We start from the raw sequence: 19,840 nt of genomic DNA, 5'->3' as shown, positions 1-19,840 counted from the left end.
CTTCAACATTCTGTGTTAAAACACTGAGCAGCCTTCTCATTTACCCCAGTTTGGAAGGTCACGCCTTGGAATTCGGTGAAACCTGAACACTAAATACATTACTGAAAGCATCTTTATTTATAATGACAGTAAGGGGTAAATATTAGGTTGACCTAGGAATAATAAGATAGTAATTAGTTTCTGAATATTTTCTCTTTGACAATATGTAGTGACTAACATCTTCAGAATTTCAGCTCTGATATCTATTGTGCACTGCATACAAAATCACAGAGTCACTATCAAGTTTTCTGTGGAGACTGGTAGAAAGAAACATTCATTCATTTAGTCATTTATTAAACAGTTTTTAAGCACCTACTAATGTAGACACTTATCTAGGTGCTATGTATCAGTGGGGAAAAAAAAAATAGAAGTACTTGTAGAGCTTAGGGGTTAGTGTCATGGACAGAACATAAATAATAACAGAAATTATGTAAATTATAATAGATGGCTTGTTGCCAGGTGATTGATTTTATAGTAAAAAAGCAAGGACATGCTAAAATAGGCCAAGATGAACAATAGGGTTGTAGTGGTATGCATTGTTGTAGTGTCAGTCACTCACTCCTGTCCAACTCTTTGGGACCCCATGGATTGTAGCCCACCAGGCTCCAGTGTCCATGGGATTCGTCAGGCAAAAATACTGGAGTGAGTTGCCATGCCCTCCTCCAGGGGATCTTCCAGACCCAGGGATTGAACAGACCCAGTCTCCTGTATTGCAGGCAGATTCTTTACCATCTGAGCCACTGGGGAAGGGGTGTAGGTATAGCTGTAGGTTTATTTTAAATAGTGATTAGCTTAAGCCCCAAAGAACAGCTTTTATCTGAGCAAAGACTTAGGCATATGGATATCTGAGGGAAAAGTATTCTGTGCTCCATAAAAGAAACTCAGATAAATTTAATCATATCTTAAATAATGTGTTGACCTTCCTTTATAAACTTACACTAGTTGGTATCAGAAGTACTAGCAAAGTAATCAACTTGTTTGGAGGTAAGTGAAGTGAAGTGAAGTTGCTCCGTCGTGTCTGACTCTTTGCAACCCCATGGACTGTAGCCTACCAGGATCCTCCATCCATGGGATTTTCCAGGCAAGAATACTGGAGTGGGTTGCCATTTTCTTCTCCATGTTTGGAGGTAAAGGACTCAATAAAAGAAAGAAGAGCTACTAAAATACAGACTCTAGGAACTATAGGCCCACAAATAAGAACAATTAGTGTTTTGTTTTGTTTTGTTTTGTTTTCATATTCAGGTGCTACAATGATGCATATGTGATGAAGAATAGAGAAAAGGAGACATAATAAACATTAATAGAAAGTTACTCAATTAATTCATTCAAATAACTTTTATTACAATTTTATATCAATAAAGTAATATGATACACAATGATCTTTGCTTTATTTATTGGCCACACTATGTGGCTTGCAGGATCTTGGTTCCCCAACCAGTGATTGAATCTGCGCTCCCTGCTTTGGAAGTACAGTGTCTTAACCACTGGACTGCCAGGGAAGTCCCTGGTCTATGTATTTTACCACAAATGTTAATTTTAAAGAGTTATTCAAATTGGAATTGATATACTGTGATAGCTCTCCAGATAGAAAAGCTTACATATTGTGTTTACAGACTATTTTCCTCACACGATAATAAAATTATGCAACTATGTGTGGAAGAAAAAAGGACCAGGGTGTAGGACAAATGATTTAATGGTTTTGAGTAATTAGGAGCAGGGTGTTGTCTGTGTAAAAATCCAACTTTGTTTTTAAGAGCACATGCTATTTCAAGACCTACATCATAGTTACTCTTAGTGAAACCCTCTGAGGACACCCTGAGCTGGGATCTCCTGCTTCTAAGTTTGGATCCCATAAACTAGATTTATTTATCTTATTCTGGCGTCTAGCATCAGAAACTACATGCAACATTGAAAGGTTTGAACATGTAGTCTTTTATGGTCTGGATGGTACTATAACTAAGAAAATTGAGATTTTGTAGCCTTAAATACATAATCTCTTATGGTACTGAACTGGTGACAGTTGAGAATTTCATGAACTGTGAGCTTTCAGGGTTAATCTGAAAATTTACAAAATTAGTGAATTTTTGAAGGATGTTCGACTCACACAAAAACTCTAATATAAGCTCTTTAATTTTGATATATTTACTTTGAAAGAAGTAGGATGGAATCTGCTTCATTAAATATGGAAAAATATTAATTTGATTATCAAAAGACTTAGTAAGAATTCTAAATTTTGGACTGATAACATGGAACACAGTATGGGAAATCCTTTTGGAAACTGTATAATTAAGGAAGTTAATTCATGTGACGAATTCAATTAATTAAAATATTAAACAATATTTAGGAAAATTATTTTATGGATTTCACCCCTTACAGTTTGCTCTAGACCTTAAACCTTGTTTATATCTCATTTGAAAAACTTCCTATTCAAATTAATGAGCCCAAACATTCTTCAAAGCTTTATTCTTAATGATATCACTTTCTTTACCCACATTCTTTCTAGCCTAAAAAATGAACAATTTCTGCTACACAACCATGACAGTTTGGGTGGATTTAGATGCAAGGAAATCTTTCCATTAAAATTTAAAATGCCAAAATTACGTCAGAGCAGTTGAAAAGAAACTATTTCAGAATATCGAAGCACACACAATTGTGAGCCTAGTAAAATCCATTAGATTATCCCTTATTTCAGGGTTTTTTTTCTTTTAATCTATAATCCAAGGTTTCTTAAATATAATAAATATATGCAGAGTCAGAATTATATAAGTCTGGCTCATAAGTATATGAGTCAGAAAATATCTGACTCATCAGTTTTTATCATTTTAGAAAACATCCTAGTTAAGGCAGCAGTCCTGATCTTGGGACAAGATGAAAAATGGAGTGACAGCCAGCAGTATAGATTAAGAGTTGATAGGTTCTTTAGTCAGTGCTGTCTTACATTGGGCTGAAGTGGAGCTGATGTTGTCCAGACCCTGGGTCTTGTCTTGCTCACCTTTAACCTCTAACATAGGGCCTGGCATATCATGGATGATTGCAAAACTGAGGATCATCCTGTTTAAGCCTAGCACCCTTAATAGCAATAACGGCACAGTCACTGAGCTAAACCATAGTTATACTCTGACCAGATTAAATTCTGGTGTGAGCAGAAATTTCCCCAAATAAAATATATTGCAGTGAGAACATATTTTAACTTGATAAGAGGAAGAGCAATCTGGGAAGGTCCTATGGGTATGTTCCTTTTTCTTAAAATGTGGAAACTTTATATCATGTCATATCTCTTTAATGTCCCCCATTTATAATAAAAATATATTCATATTATAATAATATGTATTATAATTTTCTTTAAATATATCCTCAACATATATTTAAGCCACATCAGACTGCCCCTATCATCCCTCTAGAGAAAGTCCTGAGTAACTAGAGAATGTGTACCATGCTCATGGTTGGATGGCATTAAGATGTCAGTTCTTGTCAATTTAACTGGCAAATTCACTACAGTTCCACTTATCATTCCCGAAGGAATTTTTGAAGACTTTCCAAATATAAAAATCTAAATCATTTTGGAGAAAAAAGAGCAAATATGGATGAATCCCCCTAAATAGTTATTATGGTTATTTTATCTGTTAACTTGGCTAGGCTATGGTGCCCACTTGTTTGATCAATCAGACAACTAATCACAGCTAATCTAGATGTTGCTGTGAAGGTATTTTGTAGATGTGATTAACATCTACCATCAGCCAACTTTAAGTAAAGCAGATGACCCTTGATAATGTATGTGATAAAGCTTTCCAATCATTTGAAGGCTTTAAGAGTAAATATTGAGGTTTACTAAAGAAGAAAAAAAATTTCTTCAAGAATTTTTCCATGCTTCTCTTGACCACCTGAGACCAGAAACTAGCTGTTGAGTATTTGGTTTAGAGAAGGGTGAGGATTAGGCAGGTTCAGGTGTAGGTATAGAAACAGGGTGAAAGGAAAAGGGAGAGAAGACAGAAAATTACCAATTGCAGGTTCTACTACTGTGTAGTTTTTCCTAGAGCAGTTTTTCATGCAGTATTGTGCTCTAGTTGATGAAAATAATCTTATAGATCATTTGTTTCTGATTTTTTTAAGTTTGTAGGTACTTATAAATGTATCTGAGGTATATGAAAAATATATACATATGATTTACTTCATTCTAGAAGAAAAATTGTCATTTCAATTAATTAGCAAATTTCATAAATGAGATCCAAAACTCTCACTGGATCCATCAAAAAGGGAAGTCCTTTGAAACTCACGCAATTATATGCAAAATGTGAGCCTCTATGACATTTATCTTATGAATATAGATTAGTTGGTTTTGTACAGGAGAAAGAGTTTGTAGCTTTCATTATATTCTCAATGTGGATCATATATCATATAATATTCAAAAACAGAATAAATTATTTTAAACTAAAACCTAAATGAATGTTAACAATCTTATTGTACAGGTATTCTTTCATCATATTTCTGAAATATAATACATAAGATAGTGTAAATGGGTACCATTAGACAGTCATAAAAAGGCCCTTCTATAAAGACATTTTTTAAAAAATAAAATAACCACCAGAAACTTGGAGCCCTAAAATGACATTTAATTTGAGCATTCTAAATGTTCTTTAAATTTTGAATTTCTACAGCTTCTATAAGTAGTCAAAACTAAAAATTTCTGGACAGACATCTAAATTTATATCTAATGTACCATATTTCACAAAGCCCACATAAGTAACATGATTAAATTTATTTGTATTATCTCAAGTTAGAAGAAATTGAGTTTGGATCTGGTGGATCATTATTGTTATTCAACTTTGCACAACATTTGTAATAAGAGATCTAATAAAATATAATACACAAAAGTGCAACAAAATAGTTAGGATTCAGGATCACAGTAGACATATGTAAAAATCAGAGCTTTGTCAATGATGACCATTTGATTTTGGGAACACTGTTTACTTCATTGGACTTCATATGTAAAAGAAAGAAAAAAAAAACCAATAATTTCTATATAATATGCATTTAAAATTATTAGCATGAAGATACCTTTTAAGTGCTCAAACTTTGTAGAAATGATTAGCAATGTCAGTTTTATTAGGTTCTGGCATATATTATATGATGATTACAAAAGTGTGACTAGTCTAAAAAAATTACAAATCACTCTTGTTCACTCTTCCTGTCCTATGAAGGGGCTGTATTCTAATTTTCTGTATGTTGATTGAAATAAGCTTTTGCAGAGACACAAGTTATGTCCTCAGTTATTTCCTCTTGTTCATGAAAAATTTATGATGAGCACTAAAATATGTTGAATACCTACTAAGTGCCAATGGCTGTGCCAAACATTTTCAATGCATTGTCTCTTGGATTCCTAACAAACCCTTATAAAGCAGTATGATTATCACTTCCATTTGACAGAAAAGGGAACTAAGCAGTGGTGAAGTTTGGGTTCATACGTGAGTAACCAAAAACCAAAGTCCATTAAGCTTCACATCTGTAATGTGGCTCATATTTTAACTGATATTATAGCTTTTTAATTTTTTTTGCAACTGATAAAGGTGGCAAATAAAGAAATTCTTAAAAATTAAACTCATGGAGTAACCTGGAAAGCTAAGGTTATTTACTCCATCACTGTTCTGAAAGAATTTCAATGCGCATTACACTTAATGTGGGTCGACAGTGGCCTGCTATAGGGTCGGGGGTACTGAGTGTGGCAGTGCTTGCATGGGATCTTTTGAAGAAGGTCCTCATTATCTTCATTACCTTCACCATAGTTAGGCCAGAGGACAAACAACAGGGAGGGAACACAGCCCTGCCCATCAACAAAAGACAGGATTAAAGATTTATGGAGCATGGCCCCGCCCATCAGAACAAGACCCAGTTTCCCCCTCAGTCAGTCTCTCCCATAAGGAAGCTTCCATAAATCTCTTATCCTTATCCATCAGAGGGCAGACAATATGAAAACCACAATCACAGAAAACTAACCAAACTTATCACATGGATCTTAGCCTTGTCTAACTCAAAGAAACTATGAACTATGGCATGTAGGGGTGCCCAAGATGGACAGGTCATGATGGAGAGTTCTAACTAAATGTGGTCCACTGGAGAAGGGAATGCAAACAACCTTAGTATTCTTGCCTTGAGAACGCCGTGAACAGCATGAAAAGGCAAAAAGATAGGAAACTGAGAGATGAACTGACCAGGTCCATAAGTGCCCAATATGCTATGGGAGATCAGTGGAGAAATAACTCCAGAAAGAATGAAGGGATGGAACCAAAGCAAAAACAACATCTAATTGTGGATGTGACTGGTGACAGAAGCAAGGTCCGATGCTGTAAAGAGCAATATTGCATAGGAACCTGGAATGTTAGGTCCATGAGTCAAGACAAATTGGAAGTGGTCAAACAGGAGATGGCAAGAATGAATGTTGACATTCTAGGAATCAGTAAACTAAAGTGGACAGGAATGGGTGAATTTAACTCAGATGGCCATTATATCTATGACTGTGGGCAGGAATCCCTTAGAAGAAATGGAGTAGCCACCATGGTAAACAAGAGAGTCTGAAATGCAGTACTTGGATGCAATCTCAAAGATGACAGAATGATTTCTGTTCATTTCCAAGGCAAACCATTCAATATCACGGTAATCCAAGCCTATGCCCCAACTAGTAATGCTAAAGAAGCTGAAGTTGAATGGTTCTATGAAGACCTACAAGACCTTCTAGAACTAACACCCAAAAAGATGTCCTTTTCATTATAGGGGACTGGAATGCAGAAGTAGGAAGTCAAGAAACACCTGGAGTAACAGGCAAATTTGGCCTTGGAGTATGGAATGAAGGAGGGCAAATGCAAACAGAGTTTTGCCAAGAGAACACACTGGTCATAGCAAACACCCTCTTCCAACAACACAAGAGAAGACTCTACACATGGACATCACCAGGTCGTCAACAACAAAATCAGATTGATTATATTTTTTGCAGCCAAAGATGGAGAAGCTCTATACAGTCAGCAAAAACAAGACGGGAGCTGACTGTGGCTCAGATCATGAACTCCTTATTGCCAAATTCAGACTTAAACTGAAGAAAGTGGGGAAAACCACTAGACCATTCAGGTATGACCTAAATCAAATCCCTTTTGACTATATAGTGGAAGTGAGAAATAGATTTAAGGGACTAGATCTGATAGACAGAGTGCCTGATGAACTATGAACAGAGGTTCGTGACATTGTACAGGAGACAGGGATCAAGACCATCCCCATGGAAAAGAAACGCAAAAAGGCAAAATGGTTGTCTGAGGCAGTCTTACAAATAGCTGTGAAAAGAAGAGAAGTGAAAAGCAAAGGAGAAAAGGAAAGATATTTCCATTTGAATGCAGAGTTCCAAAGAATAGCAAGGAGAGATAAGAAAGCCTTCCTCAGGGATCAATGCAAAGAAACAGAGGAAAACAATAGAATGGGAAAGACTAGAGATATTTTCAAGAAAATTAGAGATACCAAGAGAACATTTCATGCAAAATGGGTTCGATAAAGGAGAGAAATGGTATGGACCTAATAGAAGCAGAAGATATTAAGAAGAAGTGGCAAGAATACACAGAACTGTACAAAAGAGATCTTCATGACCCAGATAATCATGATGGTGTGATCACTCACCTAGAGCCAGACATCCTGGAATGTGAAGTCAAGTGGGCCTTAAAAAGCACTATTACGAACAAAGCTAGTGGAGGTGATGATCATTCAAATCCTGAAAGATGATGCTGTGAAAGTGCTGCTCTGAAAATGCCAGCAAATTTGGAAAACTCAGCAGTGGCCACAGGACTGGAAAAGGTCAGTTTTCATTCTGATCCCAAAGTAAGGCAATGCCAAAGAATGCTCAAACTACCGCACAATTGCATTCATCTCACCAGCTAGTAAAGTAATGCTCAAAATTCTCCAAGCCAGGCTTCAGCAATACGTGAACCAGGAACTTCCAAATGTTCAAGCTGGTTTTAGAAAAGGCAGAGGAACCAGAGATCAAATTGCCAACATTCACTGTATCATCAAAAACAAGAGAGTTCCAGAAAAATATCTATTTCTATTTTATTGATTATGCCAAAGCCTTTGACTGTGTGGATCACAATAAACTGTGGAAAATTCTGAAAGAAATCAGAATACCAGACCACCTGACCTCCTTCTTGAGAAACCTGTATGCAGGTCACCAAGCAACAGTTAGAACTGGACGTGGAACAACAGACTGGTTCCAAATAGGATAAGGAGTACATCAAAGCTGTATATTGTCACCTTGCTTATTTAACTTATATGCAGAGTACATCATGAGAAACGCTGAGCTGGAGAAAGCACAAGCTGGAATCAAGATTGCCAGGAGAAATACCAATAACCTCAGATATGCAGATGACACCACACTTAAGGCAGAAAGTCTAGAAGAACTAAAGAGCCTCTTGATGAAAGTGAAAGAGGAGAGTGAAAAAGTTGGCTTAAAGTTCAACATTCAGAAAACTAAGATCATGGCATCCAGTCCCATCACCTCATGGCAAATAGATGGGGAAACAGTGGCTGACTTTATTTTGGGGGGCTCCAAAATCACTGCAGATGGTGATTGCAGCCATGAAATTAAAAGATGCTTACTCCTTGGAAGGAAAGTTATGACTAATCTAGACAACATATTAAAAAGCAGAGACATTATTTTGTCAACAAAGGTCTGTCTAGCCAAGGTTATATTTTTTCCAGTAGTCACGCATGGATGTGAGAGTTGGACTATAAAGAAAGCTGAGCCCAGAAGAATTGAACTATGGTGCTGGAGAAGACTCTTGAGAGTCCCTTGGACTGCAAGGAGATCCAAACAGTCCATCCTAAAGGAAATCAGTCCTGGGTGTTCATTGGAAGTACTGATGTTGAAGCTGAAACTCCAAAATTTTGGCCACCTGATGCGATAGCTGACTCATTTGAAAAGACCCTGATGTTGGGAGAGATTGAAGGCAGGAGGAGAAGTGGAGGACAGATGATGAGATGGTTATCTGGCATCACCTACTCAATGGACATGAGTTTGGGTGAACTTCTGGTTGGTGATGGACAGGGAGGCCTGGTATGCTGTGTTTCATGGTGTGCAGAGTCGGACACAACTGAGGAACGAACTGAACTGACTGGATCATTGAGAAAGCAAGACATCTCCAGAAAAGCATCTACTTCTGCTTTATTGACTATGCCAAATCCTTTGACTGTGTGGAACACAACAAACTGTGGGAAAGTCTTCAAGAGATGGGAATACCAGACCACCTTACCTGCCTCCTGAGAAACCTGGATACAGGTGAAGAAGCAATAGTTAGAACTGGATATGGAACAATAGACTGATTCCACAATGGGAAAAGAGTATGTCAAGGCTGTATATTGTCACCCTGTTTATTTAACTTATAAGCAGAGTACATCACGAGAATGAATCAGAAGCTGGAATTAAGATTGCTGGAAGAATTATCAATAATCTCACATGTGTGGATGACACCAACCTCATTGCACTAAGTGAAGAGGAAATAAAGAGCTTCTTGATGAAAGTGAAAGAGGAGAGTTTAAAAGATGGCTTAAAACTCAAAATTAAAAAAAAAACAAAACTGAGATCATGGCATCTGGTCCCATCACTTCATGGCAAATAGATGGGGATACAATGGAAACAGTGAGAGACATTCTTTCCTTGAGCTCCAAAATCACTGCAGATGGTGACTACAGCATGAAACTGAAACATGCTTGCTATTTGGAAGAAAAGCTATGAACAACCTAGACAGCAAAAAGCAGAGACAGTCCTTTGCCAACAAATGTCCATCTAGTCAAAGCTATGGTTTTTCCAGTAGTCATGTATGGATATGAGATTTGGACTATAAAGAAAGCTGAGCACCAAAGAATTGAGGCTTTTGAACAGTGGTGTTGGAGAAGACTGTTGAGAGTCCCTTAGCTCGTAAGGACATCAAACCAGTCCATCCTAAAGGAACTCAGTCCTGAATACTCATTGGAAGGACTGATGCTGAAGCTGAAACTCCAATATTTTGACCACCTGATGAAAAGAACCGACTCATTGGAAAAGACCCTGATGCTGGGAAAGATTGAAGGCGGGAGGAGAAGGGGACGACAGAGGATGAGATGGTTGGATGGCATCACCGACTCAATGGACACGAGTTTGAGTAAGCTCCAGGAGTTGGTGATGGACAGGGAGGCCTGGTGTGCTGCAGTCCATGGGGTTGGAAAGAGTCATACACGACTGAGCGACTGAGCTAACTAACTAACTGCACTTAAGCTAAGATTCTAGGAACAGCATCCCTTTGCACTAGGGATGATGCGGTGAAGAGAAGTGAAGTGAAGTGAAGCCACTCGGTTGTGTCTGACTCTTTGTGACCCCATGGACTGTAGCCTACCAGGCTCGTCCGTTCATGGGTTTTTCCAGGCAAGGGTACTGGAGTGGGTTGCCATTTCCTTCTCCAGGGTACTAGCCACCAATTGGAGAGGGAAGCAGAGTTGTTCAGAGCATGAGTCAAGATTCAAGGCCTTGTTTTGCCACTTGATAACTATATGACTTTGGGCACATTACTTAGGAGCTCTGTGCTTTAGGAGTTTCTTATGTGCAAACAAGGATAATATTTGCTAGGGCTTTGAGGGAAGTTTATGGGAGTTTATACATTAGTAATGAATAATGTCCATGGCACATAGCAAACCCTCAAAGAAATTAACTAAGTCAGTAGCAGCAAGCCACCCTTTAAAACAGGGTTCTCTGGTATGGGTGCAGTGTGGACAGGTTCACCTTCTGTTGACCTTGGGAAGGAATGCTGTAGCAGGGAAGGCAGATCCTCCTGTTAGAGGCTGCAGCAGAGGAGGCCTGTTTGAGGCCAAAATAAAAAATGTTTTTGTCCCTCAGGCATATTAAGATAGATCCATCCAATAATGAAGGCTTTCTCTGATGGCACAGCAGTAAAGAATCTGCCTGCTAATGCAGAAGACTCCATTTGGATCCCTGGGTTGCGAAGATTCCCTGGAGGATGGCATGGCTACCCATTCCAGTATTCTAGACTGGGAAATCCATGGACAGAGGAGCCTGGTGGGCAACAGTCCATGAGTTCCAAGAGCTGGACACTATTAGCAACCAAACAAAAACAAAATCCAATAATGCATCCTTCATTCAATAACACATCCTCATCTTATAATGTCAAGGATCAGAAAGCAAAGCAAACTGACAATAAATATATGTATTTACTCAAGTAAGCCTGACAATTCCAAGATATTTTAGTTAACTGGGACTTTAATAAAATTGTGTTTAACACATTTAAAATGTAGCAATGTCTTTACTAAATATGATATGATTGTGGTCTAAAACATACTCCTTTCCAGGGAATTGCTTCAAACAACAACTATATCTAAATTTCTAAAACACAACTACAAAAGTTATATTTTTGCCTTAGCTATTAAAGTTTATTGTCATGTCATAAAAAAAGATTTGAAACCAAAACAGCTTCATTGAAATGATTTTTAAAAGAAATATGTAAATTGATTAATAAATTATTTAAGCCTGTTTACCCTAATATTAGGTTCACATTTTCTAATAAAAACAAGTCTCCTATTTTGCCTCATATTTGAAATGAACACAATTGAGAAAAAAAAATCAACAATTTTGTATTGCTGGCATTCTTTTCCCGCAGTTTTAATCCTCCTTATTTTCTGCTATCACATTATTTATTCTTCTCTAGTACTTAGCGAAGTTCCAATTTTCCCTTCAAATTATCCTTGGAAGGGAAGCAAAATTGAGGTTCATGCACAGATATCTGCATAATAATTGGTGTCAGGTTAACTAATGGTTATGGATTCAAACTAATACTCATTTGTAAAATGTATCAAATCTGTGCATGGATATAAGACAAATTTACTTAGTGTCCATTGATAAAACCAAGTCTGTGTGCTCATGAATATGCTAATGACCCCCCACTGACTAGGCTGAAAGGAGAGGGACAGGCTCATTGTAAACTTGCTAGCTCCTATTTCACTATACCACTTTTTCACGTCACTATGGTTTATGAGAAGAACAACTGGGTCTGAGTTAACCTAAATCTGAATAGAGAAATGATGACAGATTTATACAAAAGTTTATGCCATATTAACATTTTTTATTTAAAAGATATGTTCCATGTTAAGATGGATAAGATTTCTCTGAAAACTGGGCTCCATCCAACAACTGCAATAAGGTATAAAACCTTAATACCACAGGGTTGGGTGGTTAATTGTTTATTTAGATTTATATTGGGTTGAGTTTTTGTCCTATTAATTGGTTGTAAGGTAGAAAGCATATGATACATTTAATTAAACCATAAAGGGAGAAAAGGATTAAAACGTGATTTAAAAGTAAATACACCCCTTTGACCATTTTTGCAAGCGATAATATATTGTTGTGTTAGTTTTGCATGATATTGTCTTTTTTAAGTAAAGAAATTTAAGGGAAAAAAAGGAAGAAATATATTCTGGTAAAGTATTTGCAACTTATCTGATAATAATACCAGTAACCTAATAATCATAGAACCTAACTCTGTCACAGACAATGATTCCATTTTATTTTTTAATATTAAGAAGACTTTTATTGGGTCTTTAAAATCCATTTATTCATTTTTTATAAATAACATTAAAGTTAAAAACAAATTAATTTGATTTTAAGTTAACTCAAATATGAAAAATACAGAATACTTAATTTAATCTAATTTAATGAACAATATTATAATTCAAATTAGATATGAAAAGATAATAATCTGTATTTATTGAGGACAGAAAGTTTAAGTTGTTTAAGCTGGAATGATAACAGTATGTATAAAAGAATATCTTGTTATTTAAATAGGTTTTGTTGATTTAATTATCATATATCTAATCATATGTTCTTTTTCCTTAAATCACACTAGGTCAATATTTACATTCCAAATTTTACAATTAAATGTATTCTATATTATGCAATTTTATACTAGCTAAGTCTATATATCTTCAAAATTATAAACCAACTTATAAGTAGATAAACTAAAATTAAGGTATGAAAACTATCCGGTTACTTTGAATTGCATGACTATGGATTGATGAAAGAATTTGGGAGGCATGGTTGTCCATGTGAATAAATGGGAAAATGTGTGACATATGCATTACTATGCAGACCCTGTGTCTCTGGTAAACTTTTATTTTCCATTTAACTGCATCAGAGCATTTTCTGGTATTAAATGAGAGAATTTCTTAAATGTAATAGTGCAACAACAACATGGTAGTAGTAATTCAGTAGAAAAAGAAAGATTTCCTAAGAAATTATAGACATTTATATAGTGCATCCCTGGACTTCAAAACCAGACACAGACAAATCTTTTAAACAAGTATATACTGACTTTCCATCTTAAGTTCATTCTCTGAAAGTCTGATTAAGTCAAGAACTAACAGATGCTACAAGTTTGACTCTCTGAGTGTCTGTCTTTAACACCATTGCAATGATATATCTTATGTTTATGGGTTAAAAGCGTCTCTGAATCGTAAATAAAGATAAGGAATGAAACCAATGACTTCAAATAATGTTCTTTAAATATATTTGTTTTCTGAAATGTTGACCATTATCATGGTATCTCTAAAAACAGAATTCTTTTTTTCAAGCTGTGTTCAATGTCATACATAAACAAGTTTTGTATAGTGAATGCATATTTTGATGTTTAAAGTATTTTGTTAATTGTTCTATCGCAATCACTAAGGCAAGTCTTAAAAATTAAGTAACTCTCAAATTTTAACCATGGAGGTAAGGGTTGAAAACAAAATATTGCTATAATTGTTACAGATATGATCTAAATTAGAAATATGTAATAATACTATTAACTGAATTCTGATTAGATTTTACATGTTTATCAAATAATTTTTCCACGCTAACATAGAGCTTATAAGGTAAACTTCTTGTTCTGATATTATTTGAATTTTTTACTGAAGTAAATATCTGTTATGCATGAAAGAATGATAAAATATATACAAGTGAATGTGAAGATTCTCATATGTATGCTAGGGTGTTGACTCAATTTAAACTTCATTATATCCGAGGCATCACCAATAAGAAAAGTACATACACCTTGGCCATTCATTTAACATAGTCTTAAAATTACAGACTCAAGTCTGATTTCTTTTTAATATTTTGTTATTCATTGCTTTTCAAAGTGAGTGAAAGATCTTATGTATTCTAAAAGTTTACATATTTTATCTAACAAAATAATATTTTGGCATGTGCCAAGATATACTGGGGAAGAGGAGACTTGTAGCAATAACCAAAAGCAATTCTAAAGACAACTAAATATTGCAGGTAAAACATATTTTGTCTCACATTACCCGTGTAATTTCTCAATTCTATATTTTATCTTACATATTTAGAACTGGCATTAGATTCTGTGCATTCATTTTATGATCTTATAGGGTAATATCATTCAGAAAAATAAATTAATTCTTTGTGGCTGAAAGCACGTGTCAGTGCTCTGATATTTCCTTACAATTAAAGAAAGCAAACTGTAGAATATAATAACATGAATTCTTATTTCAAATTTTCAATGATTTTTCTCAAATAACAAGCCTTTGCCAAAAGATCCACAATATTCATTCCTGAATATTCTACACTATTATTTGAAAATAAAAATTATGCATCATTATAATTGTTACCAAAAATAAGCTATTCAAGAAAATTGTGGGGTTTTGGTTAGCAATTAGAGATTAAAGAATTTGAGGAAGTTTCTTATAAAATATGATATTAATTTAATGTAATACCTCCTTCTAAGAAAATAAAGTAGAAGAACTGCTATTTTTAGTTTTTGTTACTATCCCATGACATTGGGTTAGGCATTTAATGTGTTCTTTCCATTTCCTCCCCTAATTATCTAATGGCTATTTACAAAGTTACATTCAAAAACAATATCCATGTCCACAAATGTGTCAGGGAACTTAGTACAATTAATGATGACAGGAGATAGGAAGCCAGCCATAATATTTTTAAAATATCACAAAAATAAGACTTAATTGAAGTTTCCATTATTTGGAGAAATATATGGAAGAATTGAGTAGAAACTTATGAAGGAATTACTCAGAATGAGTTGCTGGTCCACTGTTAATGTGCCTGATTATAGATGATTAAGTACAGAATTTCTCCATGGAAAGACATTTTGCAGATTATAATTTCATTTGGGTATGAAAATATACGAAAATTATGTCAATCAATATAATTTGAACCCAAATCTGACATCTAATTTTCCTCAGCAATAAATTTGTCATGTCTCTATACAAACATCTTATAAAGTAGACACTCGTTTCTTAAATTGTCCAATTGTCTGTACTGTTGAAAGAAGCATTAACAGATGTTCCATCTCAACATTTCAGTAAGTTCTATCCTGGAAATTATTTTTTTAAAAACACACTTTAATTTCTCTCTAACAACCTGATATACCCAATTGGGAAATATTTGCTGTTTTCTTTGTTATCTCAATATCACACCCTCCCGAAAAAGCTTGCAGAAGGTTATCAGACCAATGGAAGCAACACATTCTATTATTTCTTAGCTATAAAAAGCTTTGAAATTAGAGTTAATATAGAAATACCAACATTTTCTCAGCCCCAGTTGTTTTTTTTCCTTTGTTGCCCACCCCATGATCCAACACAGCAGAAACAGTTCAGGATTAGTAAAAGATGTAAACACATCTGGCAACAGCGAACAATGAAAATTCCATTAGTTCAATAGTTCGAGATGTATGTGTAAATAGAGGTGGAAGCAAATAGAAGACAAATAGAATAAATCCAGTTATTACTTTCCCTTAGATTATCCACTGTGTTTAACAGCAGAGCGAGTGAGGCTCCAAGACCCCCATAAGTATTCTCTCACCCCCCTTTTTTAGAACACTGATTATATGGAAAGTTTAAAGACTCTTTTGGGGGAAAAATGTTTTCCAGCTGTCAAAATTTAAGCTTAGCTAAGAGTAGAGCTAATTTTAAAAGGCACTGTTCCCTGATTAAGATATTTGTTCAAAAGTATGCCTTTAAATCCATTTAGGTGTTTTATTACTTCCCAAATTTATCTTCTAGAATAGCACTGTACATAATATTATCTAGTAGTAACAGGTATTGTGTACATCTTGGGGAGATACACTGTCGTTTTTCTAACATGTGAAATAAATGAAAACTGTTTAAACATAATTTCAATGTCACTAACTGAGTTCTATACTAAAAACATTGTCAAACGACTTGAGAATACTACTCTGAATAAATATATTTATTCTTGAATAATGCACTTACCCAGAACAGCTCCTAAGGAAATTCTTGGTGAACTATTCTTAGGATGGAATTTGATTTTCTGAGATTCCGCAGAAGAAATGTACCCCCAGGCAAGGTGGGGAAGGGTGAAAGCCTTGCAATCTGATCCTGCAGGCAGGGTGAGGTCCAGTTAGTGGAGCTTGATGATCCTAAGGCAGGAGGTGACACTCTGCTGGAGAGAGAGTGTTGTTCTGAGTAGACTGGAAGGGTTGTCACATTGTATGTGCTGAGCAGCAGAAGGGAAACATCAGAGCTTCCTGTTACATCACTCTGACCCCGCCTGCAGTTAGTGTTAGGTTACTTTCTTTCTCAAATGGCATACCCCAGGAAAGCAGCTCTCCTTTTTTATTCTGAGACAGGAGCAAGAAGCGGCCTGAACAGACACAGATCATATGCTGTATGAACACATTGTTAGCAGCAAAAGCTGGCTGGATTTCACCTTGACTGAGTTCTGTTCTAACTTGTCAAACAGAGCTGCCTATGGTTTGAAGGGAATCTGAATGCAGTATTCTGCTCAAAGAATTAAAGGAGTTAGGGAGTGTGTGTGTGTGTGTGTGTGTGTGTGTGTGTGTGTGTTGAATTATACTTTACAAGGCATCAAGGGAATGTTTCAGTGTAACATGTCTTTCTTCATAGAGGAACACAGAAGAGTAATAGCTACTTTTCCATCATAATTAGTTCTGTGATCTAATTCTTGTTAATTTGGACCTCTGATAATCAGAGCTATCCCCTGATCAGTTTTCCACAATTAAATGATGAAACTCTTTCCTGCAGCTTTTTGAACATTTTTTTTTATTTTGTTCATGACATAGGAATATGTCCTAACCAGAACCATTGTATGTGTATGTGTTATGTGTGTATAGATATACATATATAATTATTTTTCATTATATATAAATATATGTTTCAGAGAAAATAACCTTGAGAACACTTATACATTTAAATGATTGCACATATTTTAAAGTATTTGACATCACCTATGAAGTAAAAAAGTAATTAATATTTTGTACCTCAAAATAGCCTTAACAAAAATGCAGATAGTTTATAAATATAAACTATGAAACAAGGTAAATTATGTAACATACTTTTACATCTTACAAAAAGGTTTGCCTCAAAACATAATTTTATTCTAAAATGTGTTTAATAAATCATTGGAAGTTATCAGGGAAGAAAGCTTTAAATTCAAAATGTACTTTTTTAAACAATATAGTATATGTATGAAATACAACAATAATTATAATTTCTGAAACCTAAACAGCACTAAAAGTCACTTGCTTTGTATGGATATCAATTTTCTCATCTGTAAACTAGAAGAGATGTATCAAATAATACCTAGAATTCCTATATTTTTAACATTTCCAATCAACAAATTAGGTAACATTTAGAAGTACAGACGATATCATGATGATTTCTCAATTCTGAATAAATTTGAGATCAGAGACACTGAGATATTGGTATGTTACTGCAATTCCAGAACAAAATGAGATGCTCAAATTCCTCATAGAATTAACAAAAGACCAGGCAACATAAAGTAAAGAAGATTCATGGTTTTTAAACAGTACGTTCTTGCTGACATTTTTATTACTTGGATCCATAGAAGAAACTTATTACATAATTGCTGATTTTATGATCAATAGGATCAAGGTCAATAAAAATAAATGCGTATAAATAGGATACATACTAATCTCTATCAAATTATAGTTATAAAGCTTATAAGAAACTAACTTATGCCTATTTAGTTATCAGGAGATAGAAAATAACCAGAGGTTGCAAGGTTGTATAATATCATTATTTGCAGTTAGGGCTTGGTTTTGCTTTGCTTTGGGAGGCTGCATTTTGAGTAATTTATTTCAGGCCATGATAAAAAAAAAGTCCAAGTTTCAGACTATGACTGACTCCACAAACAGTGGTTCTTTAATCAGAATACTGACGTGGATATTGTCAGGTGAAAGTTTTCCTGAATTCTGCTGTCGAGTGGATACATTGTTCAGGGATCCACTAAGAAGACAGAAAAAGCACTAGGATTGGACCAAGAAACAAGAAATTCCAGTCCTGGTTCTGATATTTTCTAGTGCAGTCTTTGACAAAATTTAAGTCTTGCTGTTCCCATCTTAAAATTTAGAGCAATATAAAATACTAGACTTTATTATGTGTCTGAATGATCACTGTTCATGTCATTTCAACACTCACTCTTGGTTTATCATCTGACTCCTAGTAAGAGATCAATATATAGTTTTTGAATTTAAGTTATGAAGAACTAAAACTTTTGCCAGTAAGTTTGCAGAAGATGATTATTTTTCCTTCAAGATTCACAGTTCATTTGCCCACTAGTAAACTCTAGTGAATGAAAAAACTCTATGCTGTAAATTTATGTCCTAAAATACTGAAACTATTATTCTTTCTCTTCTAGTTTACATCAAGTTCTATACTAAATAGGAAGGCTAATAGAGATTATAATATTTATATTTAAGTTATTGGTCAGGCATGCTTTACTCCATGAAGTCCCTTGGATAATTTTTATTAGTTTTCATTTAAAAGTCTCATTTATAAATAACAGATAAACTGCATGCCTCTAATCAAATTCTTCAGAGCTGCTGTTTTATAAATTCCAGTTGAAATAAATGGCATGAGGACTTTCAGAAAGCCACTCTGGGTATGAAGGGATAGGCGAAAATATGGATCTCCACACTGAAATATGACAACAAATATTTGGGAAAATGCAGTAAAACAAAATGAAGATATTTTAATAATCAATGAGGTAATTCTTGGGCAGTGAGACATGAGTCAATATATTAATTTAGCCCTATGTATTGTATTTATTTATAAAATATTTTTTCCAGAACATGTGTTTAATGACACTTGCAATCATTTAATTAGTAGTGATCAAACCTATATTTTGAGCTAGATACTGTAATAGTTGTGTTGGGGAATTAAGAAAAAATAGGATATATTCTGTTATCTAGTTGTTTACAGCATGGATTGTGTAGCACATGAAGAATCAAGTGCTGTATTCTCTTCAATTAGCAACTAATGCTACCAACACAGTCTCAATAAAGGTTTCTATAGAACTCAGGAATGACGTTCAATGAAGAATGACATATATAATAATAATTAATCACACTTGTCCATTTCAGAATCCTACAAGAGGAATTGTGCTTACATTTGTGGCCCCATGGAAGGCTCACAAGAGCAATAGTCCTTGAGTAAGGAATACTAATCACCACTTGAAATGCACTTTGACTAACACTCAGGAGGAGGCTATCTAAAAATCTCTGGATTACTGTTTATTTTATTTTACTTAGTCATGTTAGACCAAAAATGTGGTTTGGTTTGAACTGTCCACTTATTTTGAAATGGTGTGGCTACTGCCTTGGAGCATAGTGCTGCCCAACAAAACAAAACATTGTTAAACAAAGCATGTTATGGACAGACTGTCCCTGGTAAGAGTGTAAGAAAGAACTTTAAAAATTATTTCTATGAAGTTTTT

The 19,840-nt window shown here is 34.9% G+C and overlaps 1 protein-coding gene across 2 annotated transcripts in view; it reads right to left on the bottom strand.

Moving 5' to 3' along the window:
• Nucleotides 1–16,573, bottom strand: part of CALCRL (calcitonin receptor like receptor) — a 136,507-nt gene extending 119,934 nt beyond the window's left edge. For both annotated transcript variants that reach the window (XM_061135121.1, XM_061135122.1), the window contains exon 1: nt 16,336–16,573. The gene's annotated coding sequence lies outside the window, so the exon portion shown is untranslated. The remainder of the gene's footprint in view (nt 1–16,335) is intronic.
• Nucleotides 16,574–19,840: the final 3,267 nt, after the last annotated feature.

The sequence above is a fragment of the Dama dama genome, chromosome 33 (assembly GCF_033118175.1).
Source record: "Dama dama isolate Ldn47 chromosome 33, ASM3311817v1, whole genome shotgun sequence".
NCBI lineage: Eukaryota > Metazoa > Chordata > Mammalia > Artiodactyla > Cervidae > Dama > Dama dama.
Note: the sequence above shows the minus strand (reverse complement) of the source record. Positions and strands in the feature narration are given on the sequence as shown.